Source organism: Sparus aurata, chromosome 18 (assembly GCF_900880675.1).
Source record: "Sparus aurata chromosome 18, fSpaAur1.1, whole genome shotgun sequence".
NCBI lineage: Eukaryota > Metazoa > Chordata > Actinopteri > Spariformes > Sparidae > Sparus > Sparus aurata.
Genome location: NC_044204.1, coordinates 7,684,502 through 7,693,318, shown reverse-complemented (window position 1 = coordinate 7,693,318; position 8,817 = coordinate 7,684,502). Strand labels below are relative to the sequence as shown.

Here is an 8,817-nt window from a genome sequence, read left to right as displayed (position 1 = left end):
AGCCCAACCCCACCAAAAATGAGAGAAGCATCCCAGGGCAGCTATTAACGGTAAACATTCTAGCCCATGGGGCTAATGTAAGCTAGCATACCATTGTTGACCTAAAATCACACCTCCAGTGAGAGGGATCACGTGGGAATTCAGCTTCTGTCTGCATGGCCATGAAACCAGAACACTGAAGCCATGCCCCTGCTGCTGCACAGAGCTATGTTCACTGTTTATTCAAAATGTTTTGATAACTGTGAACATAAATGTGAACATTTAATGTTGAAAATTCAGCATGTCTAAATTTGCACTAAATTCTACACTGCACTTCCTAGGGTTCCTGGGCAACAAACCAGCCACATGTGAAGTAGATCAAATGAACGGTTCTCAAGATATATAAGGATAACAGACAGACAAATAGACCAACAGAGGTTTCTTGCTTTATAGATAAGTGTGTTTATTTGTGGGGCAACTTTTCCAAACATATAAAAGCACTGTAAACTGTTAATTCCTCATTCTTTAAAATTGAACAGACACCGATGTCCTGCTGTCCATTTATCTTGATATTGTCCAGAATAGATAAAAGAACACAATGGGCAGCCCAGTGAAGCCGTACACTTAAAGTATGACTTCCACTCTCAGTGGATCTATTAAAATCAGTCTTGCCCATTATTGACTTGTACATGAAGGCTAGCTCTCAGTGTGAGCTGCAGAGTTGAGCTGGAAGAAAAAAGATTTCTATTGTCACACTGCAGCAGGTTAAGGTGCAGAATACATCAATGGATTAAGCTGCATAATGTGGCCTATTGAAACCCACTGAGCACATTATAATATTAGTATAACTGTATAAATGTGTGTCTTTGTCTCTCTTCTTCCCTTCTTTCCTTTTATGTCTTCAACATGTATGTTTGAAAAATATATAATTCTTGCTATCTCTTAACAGCAAAATCAACTCTCTTCTATGAATACATTTAGAACAATGTATAAGACCCAGTAATTAATATATCAAAACTAGATTCTTCATACAAGAGAAAATGTATGTAAAACTATTGCTGTTTGATAACATTTTACAAAATGTTAAGCAGGAATGCAACAAATAAACTGTTGCTATTTGATATCATTTCACAAGATGTTAAGTAAGCAAGACAACTATAAAGAGAAAATTTACAACTTTATTCTGTTTCTCTGTAAATTTTAAAGTTGTTTTAACTATACATAAATTAAAATCGCATTTTCTGAGCTAGGGTCAGGGTGCTTTAAGTTGTTCTAAACTATTGCTCGGGTTTATTTCAATATTTAACCTGCAATTCTCACATGATCTGAGGGTTCACAATCTATCTTGAAGTAGAGGTGTGGGCAAGGCATGACTGAGTAGTCAACAATTTTACAAGTATTACAATCTTCTGAGTAAAATGTGGCAAAATGATGAAGGAAAATCCTCATTGGAGAGCTGGTAGGAAGACTCTAAACCCTGAAGTGGACTAGAGACTAAACTTTCTTCCAAGCAAAGGATCTAATTAAGGAAACATGATGAAATGTGCAGCTGTAACCTTTCTACCTTCACAGAATTTGAGTCCAGAACAGTGTTCATCCAGGTTTCGCAGGGGGGAATTTTTCAGGCTACTGGATCACTTTGAAAAGAGAGGAAGAGATTTTGCTGATATTGAAACACTGTTGACAATAGACTGTCTTTGTCTTCCTATCTCTCCATCTCTCTCTCCTTCTCTCCCTCTCTATCTCTTTGAGACGACTATCATTTCTGAATGATATTTTACGGCTCATTAAGCATCTATAGTGCTGGAAAGCAGAGACAAGAGCAGAGGGAGGGAAAGGATTGATGAAAATACGGGTGAAAAGCTGAGGCTCTGGGATGTGAAATCCTTGTCCTGAATACATACAATATTTACGCTAATGAAAAGATGTGTTTAATTAGTACCAATTAAACACACACAGCATGGACTGACACTTGCCTAATATGAGGCATGTTGTAGTGATATCAGAAATGAATTTCTAGGACTTTCTCAACTTAATAACCATTGGTTTTCTTGGAACCTTTTCTAATTGACAAGCCAAAGAGATCTATACATCTTTGAGATATAAATAAAACCTACTTATAGGCAGTGTTGGGCAGTAACGTCGCTACAAGTAGCGGCGTTACAAGTTTAACTACATTTCTCAGTAGCGTGGTGGTAGCGTCACTATTTTCTGAATGAAATAGCTTTTCAGTAGCTTAGCTCTTTTATTGAACAAGTAGCGCGGTAGCGTCCACACAAGCTACATTTTTGTGAACACCTCTGAAGCTCAGCGCAGCGGAGCTTTCTGCTGTGGTCTGAAACGAAAGGATAAGTCAATGACGCCACCGCCATACACAGCCGTGTATGTGGAGCCGACAGAAGCACTTCCGTATGACGGTGACACCACGGACTAATCCTTGCCTACAATGTCTCTGCTGCACGGGAATACAGACAGGTTAGCATGAGTGAGTTACGTTACTTGATGGAAAGATGACAGAGGGTGAGGAGGACGGAGACGAGTTGATCCCGAGGGATGCAAAAGACAAACTTGAATAATAAACAAGTACAGTAACGTTACATATAGGAGGTAAAAGGTGGGGAAATAAGGGAACAGAGACACATTTGAAAAGTTTACATTACTCTGGATTATTACTTTTGTAATTTTTAACCAGCACAGGGTACAGCAAAAATGCAATTTCTACAAAACCAAAGTATGGTGTTTAGTCAAAATGATTAGCTTAAAATGTATGTAGATATAGCTACTAGTACAGAGTGGGCCTAATAAAAATACCACTTTTGAAACTGCCAGTTATATGAGACACTGGTTGATGGATAGAGTACTTTATTAATCTCAAAGGGAAATTAAAGTGTTACAGCCACTTGACATAAATCAAAATACAAAAACAATGAGGTAGGTAAAAGAAACAATACAATTAAAGGCTGAATTATATACAATAACTAAATAGACTAACTCAAATATCAAATATAAATTATAAAGCTGAAACTAAAACACAGACTAGAGAACCTTAACGAAAACTACAACTATAATATACTATTTGCTGAGTATACACTGTTTAATTATGTTAATATGCTACAGTGTAGGACACTGTCCATTAGTGTAAGTCAGGTGGATATTGCTATGGTAGCAAGGTGAATGACTGTCCATGGATGTTAGAATTAAGTGTGCATTGATAGTTGAATAATACAATATACACAATAGTGGGAGCACAAATTATTGTTTAATAAACAATTGAACGTAACATTTTTGCCTGCTTATCTGTCTGATTGATAGTTTTATTGATCACCGAGATAGCTTTGACTTGGAATGAAGTTGTTTCAATGTAAAAAAAAAAAATAGCTTTGATGTAGTTAAGCTACTTTTGCCATTTTGCTGCAGCTTAGCTTGCTACATTTCTCTGGGGAGTAGCTTCGGTGTAGTGAAGCTTAATTTAATGTAGAGTAACTTGTAGCTTAGCTCACTACACTTTCCGAGTAGCTTGCCCAACACTGCTTATAGGTTTGCAACCAAAATGTTGAACATATATTCAAATGATTTAAACTCGTCTTTAGATGCCTTATAGGCCTTGATAGCTTAAATTGTAATGTGTGGTCTTGGGACCAACAGCACACTTAATAAGGGTACTCCGTAACAACTTTTAATTGTGTACCCCAGCAGAGGAAGAACAAACAGTAATGACGTCACAATAAAAAATTAAAAAAATTTCTACCCGTAGGGGTAGGTCCTGGATTGACAACCCGCTGTAGGTGGGGACCTTGGTGCTGGGGCATTTGGCTGCTTCGGAATATCAAATGGCAGAATGAAGGGTAGTAGTTTTGGCTGGGGCCAGAGGTCCGATGACAGCGACAGGTATAGGCCTGGACAGACAGGCAGGAAACCTCCTTCTCCAGGGCAGGGAATAGTGGAGATTGGTACCATAGGAGCACTGGAAAGGGGAAAGACCAGTGAATTAGCTGGTCGGGGTGTTGTGGGTGTATTCTACCCACAGAAGTTCTTGGGATCAAGATGATGGATGCTTGGACATCGTGCATCGTAGAGCCATCTCCATTGGACTGAGGGTGGAAACTGATGATAGGCTGACTGTGGCCCTGATGAGTGTGCAGTGGGCCATTGTTCTGAATTGGTCTACAACCATCAGAATGTTGGTGTGTCCGTTAGACCAGTTCCAAAGTCCAAAGAGATATGAGACCAAGGATGATGGGGCACTGGGAGAGGCTGCAGGAGGCCAGAGGGAGCCTGCTGGGATGGCTTGTGCTGGTTGCAGATGGGACAGGCATATCTGAACCCCCAGGTGTATTTCTCAAGGGTGGACCACAAGGACCTGCATTGTTGGACCTCCCTGGTCCACTGGATTCCAGGGTGGCAGGTGAACGTTGGATCTAAGGTTTGATGGAACCAACGGGTGGTCTGGACAATGGCACCATTCCTCCGGGGCCAGCTTAACTGCCAGTAACTCCCGGTTACCAATGTCATATTTCCTTTACTTGGGGGAAAGTATACAACAGGGGTGTTGAAACTGATTTTCCACTCATCGCCTTCTTAAATTCGGGCCGGGTGTAGCTTGGAGAAGATGGTGCCCCCCTGCAGCAACTCAAATGTGGAAGAAATGAGCAGAAGTGGGTACCTGTTCTTGATTGTGATATCGTTGAGACCCCTGACGTCAATTGCCCTTTTCACACAGAGAAGCCACATAATCGCAGCAGCGGCAGTTTGCCAATTCTCTGCTGTTGTTCAATCACACAGAGCCAAGCAGCGCCAGAGTAAAGACAAACCAGTGTGTAATTCACACGAAAAGCCCGAGCTGTGGCTCCTAAAGAGGCGTGGCGGTATGCGCCATGATGATGACATCTGTGTTTTTTCAAGGTGTTTCCCCATTGTTCTCCTGTCAATCTAAACCCGCTGATGGTTTATAATAATATGGATGCTGTTTTAATGTGTTGTGTATGAGATCCTGACCCACCAAACATCCTGGAAAGTGACAGTTAAATTTTTTCCTCTATACTACATAATTACATAATCGCCATTAGTAAACAGGACGCTGTCTGACTCTCTCATTCACAGGGAGGGAGACAGTTTTCTGGGAGAAAGTTCACTGATGTCTCGGTTGGGAGGGCTTACCATCGCAGTGATTTTTTTAAACACAAACACTTGGTGAGTTTAAGTTTTTTGCAGGTGACAGACGGGCAGAAATGTGACGAAGAGTCGGTAGGACAGATGCTTAAGACAGTTATAAGTTACTTGTCTTAGGTCATGTAACGTTGCTTTGTCGGACATTTCTCTTCATTCAGCTGAGTGAAGGACCTGTGTAGTTCTCAGCGTGTCAGACCGACATGCCCTCGATACGCAACACCGGCTTATCCATTCACACTAGTTCGGTTCGCAAGTGCTGCGCCTCTGACACTACCTCCAGAGGCCTATCAGCGCTGGTGCGAAATTTCATCCCAATGGTGGCTTATTACTCAGAATACTTCCTGCGAGTCAGTAGCCCATTTTAGGTGTAATATTCCTTATTTCCCAAAAAATGCACTTGGTTGCCACTGGGGTAAGCGTAAACAAGTTGGGCGTGAACAGTGAAGCAGGTCGAATTTGTCTTCAAAATAAGAACTGAAAATTTGAAAGAAGCGACCATTAGTAGCTTGCCACTACAACAACAAGTGGACAACCAAGACAGCTACAAAGACTGACGAGACGCTAACATCTCCCGGATCTCAGCGGCATTCCCGTTGCTCATCTTGACGTCTGCGGATGAAGTGATGGACTGACTGCTGTGATCAGCTGTTTCCTGGTTTTAAAACTCACCTGCTGTGGGTCGCACAACAGTGCATATCATAGCTTTTCTCTGCATAGCTTTTCTGACAAAAAAACTGTACCCCCGAAAAAAGACGCCAAAACAGAGAGAAGAGTCACAATTTTGCTGAGAGGGCTTTGTTTGCTCTCAGCAATGGGGGTACCAGTCGGCCAACTGATGTAGATGAGCGAAGTGCTCTCGCTGGGGTGTGTGGTCTGACTAGTGTTTGGAAGTAGACAAGTGCAGTTCTGTTGACGGCCTTGAAGGCCAGCACCATCGTCTTGAATCGGATGCAGGCCAGAACAGGAAGCCAGTGGAGGTCATGGAGGAGGGGATCACATGGGAGAATTTGGGAAGATTGTAAACGAGGTGTGCTGCAGCGTTCTAGATACGTTGCAATGATTTAGTCGCAGAGGCTGGGAGTCCAGCCAAGAGGGAGTTGCAGTAGTCCAGGCAGGAGATGGCCAGCACCTGGACCAGGAGTTGCATTGCGTCTTTTGTGAGGAACGACCGGATCCTGCGGATGTTGTAGAGGGCAAATCTGCAGGATCAGGCCACAGCAATGATGTTGGGGGTGCAGTCCATCATCGATGATTACAGCCAGGTTCCTCGCCGCCAATGACGCCGATACTGTTACATCCTCGACAGTGACTGACAGGTCCATGCGAGGGCAGTCTTTCCCCTGGATGAAGAGGAGTTCAGTTTTACTAAGGTTGAGTTTGAGGTGATGCGCAGCTGTCCAAGCGGAGATGTCTGCCATTCATGCTGAGATGAGCGTCGCAATGTGCATGTTGGAGGAGGATGGGGGAAAAGAGAGGAACAGTCGGGTGTTGTCAGTATTACAGTGGTAGGAAAATCCATGCAATGTGATTTCAGAGCCTAGTGATCCAGTGTATAGTGAAAACAGAAGCAGTCCTAATACTGAGCCTTGAGGGACACCAGGTTCCAGAAAGCAGGGTTTGGACAATGAGCCATTCCATGTGACCTAAAAGGTGCAATTTGTCAGGTATTATATGAACAAGGTTAGAGCAGAGTCAGCAATGCCAAGTTCAGTCGGAGCGGAGAGAAGGATTTGGTTGTTGACTGTGTCAAACGCAGAAGATAAGTCGAAGAGAAGAGAGGGCTGACAAGTTGGACCAGGCTCTGGCGGCACAGAGAGACTGAGTCACCGTGAGGAGGGCCGTCTCAGTGGAGTGACCAGTCCTGAAGCCTGACTGATTAGGGTCAAGGAGGTTGTTTTCTGAAAGATAGGAGGACAGTTGCTTGTAGACTGCATGTTTCAGTGTTTTAGAGAGGAATGAAAGAAGAAATACAGGCCTGTAGTTTCAGATGTCAGCTAAGTCTAGGGTGGGTTTCTTTAAGAGAGGCTTTACTGTAGCTGTCTTGAAAGGAGCAGGAATAATGCCTGGAATGAGGGAGGGGTTGATCAGAGTGGTGAGGAATGGCAGGATGTCGTAAGAGATGTCTTGGAGAAGGGAGGAGGGTTAGAGGTCACTAGTGTGAGAACATCTAGAGGAGAGAAGGCTGAAGCTGGTAAGGCCATCGGCGGTGACAGTCAGGAAGGTGCTTTCTGGATGGGCATAGGAGTAAATGAGGAGCTGATGTCCTTTACTTTCTGGGTAAAGCAAGTTGCAAAGTCATCAGAAGTGAGGGAGAAAGGAGGGGGAGGGATAGAAGAGGTAAGGAGAGAATAGTTTCCTGGGGTTGGAGGCAGAGGAGTTGATCTTTGACAGGTAGAATGCAGAGTTCCAGCCAAGTGGGGCTAGTAGTCTCACAGTTAGGGAAATGGAGATCACGACAGTGCAGTGAATGTATCTCAAGTGACTGTAGTAAAAGACACCTGTTTCTAGAGGTCCAGTCACTGAAAAGTCAGGGTATGGATACAAAAACCTGAAGTCACTGAACACCCCCCAAAGTTCAGTTACATCCATATTAAGAAATGGAAGGAATATGGGACCTGTAAATCTGACTAGAACAGGCCTTCCTCACAAACTGAGTGACCAAGCAAGAAGACTAGTGAAGGAGGCCACCAAGACACCTATGACTACTCTGAAGAAGTTAAAACCTTCTGGAGCTGAGATGGGAGAGAATCTACATTCAACAACTGTTGCCCAGGTTTCTTCACAAGTCAAAACTTTATGGGAGAGTGGCAAAGAGAAAGCCACAATCGAAGAAAGCTCATTAAAGTTTACCCATAGGCATGTGAGAGACTCCAAACTCAGCTGGAAGAAGGTCCTTCAGTTTGATGAGACCAAAATTAAGCTTCTTGGCCATCAGACTAGACACTATGCACACCTTCCCCATCGTGAAGCATGGTGGTGATAGTGTCATGTTGTGGGGTATGCTTCTCTGGAGGACAACCTGATTCAGTCTGCAAGAGTACCAAGATCTGGGAGAAGTTTTATTTTTCAGCAAGACAATGACCAAAAGCATACAGCAAAAGCGATGGGGTGGCTGAGTCAAGCCCAGACCTCGATCTAATAGAGAATTTGTGGTTGGACTTGAAAGGGCTGTTCATGCCCGATCCCTGTGCAACTTGAGGTTGAGCAGTTTAGCAAAGACAAATGGAGTAAAATTGCAGCGTCCAGATGTGCAGGCCTGATTGAAACCTATCCACACCAACTCAGTGCTGTGATTGAGGCCAAAGGTGCATCTACTAAACACTGACTTGAAGGGGGTGAATACTTATGCAATTTTACATTATGTATTTTTTTAATTGAAATTAATTTGTAGAAATCTGGTTTCACTTGGAATGTTCTTTTTTTTGTATATCTATTTGTCAGAAAAGCAAATTTTTATTGTCCATGACTCCATTTATAAAAGCAATAAAAGGGGAAACATTCAATAGGGTGAATAATTTTTATAGGCACTGTATGTATTAAAAGTGACAGAGACTCAACCAGAATATACATATCAGGCATATTGGCGAGTGGAAGCATGATTAACTATACTGGACAAGATTTCTTACATTTGAGGGTTTCATATTTCTGTCTGCTCTTAATCTGGTGTTA

The 8,817-nt window shown here is 42.8% G+C and overlaps 1 pseudogene; it reads right to left on the bottom strand.

Moving 5' to 3' along the window:
- Positions 1-3,723: 3,723 nt before the first annotated feature.
- Positions 3,724-8,110, bottom strand: LOC115569304 (uncharacterized; annotated as a pseudogene).
- Positions 8,111-8,817: the final 707 nt, after the last annotated feature.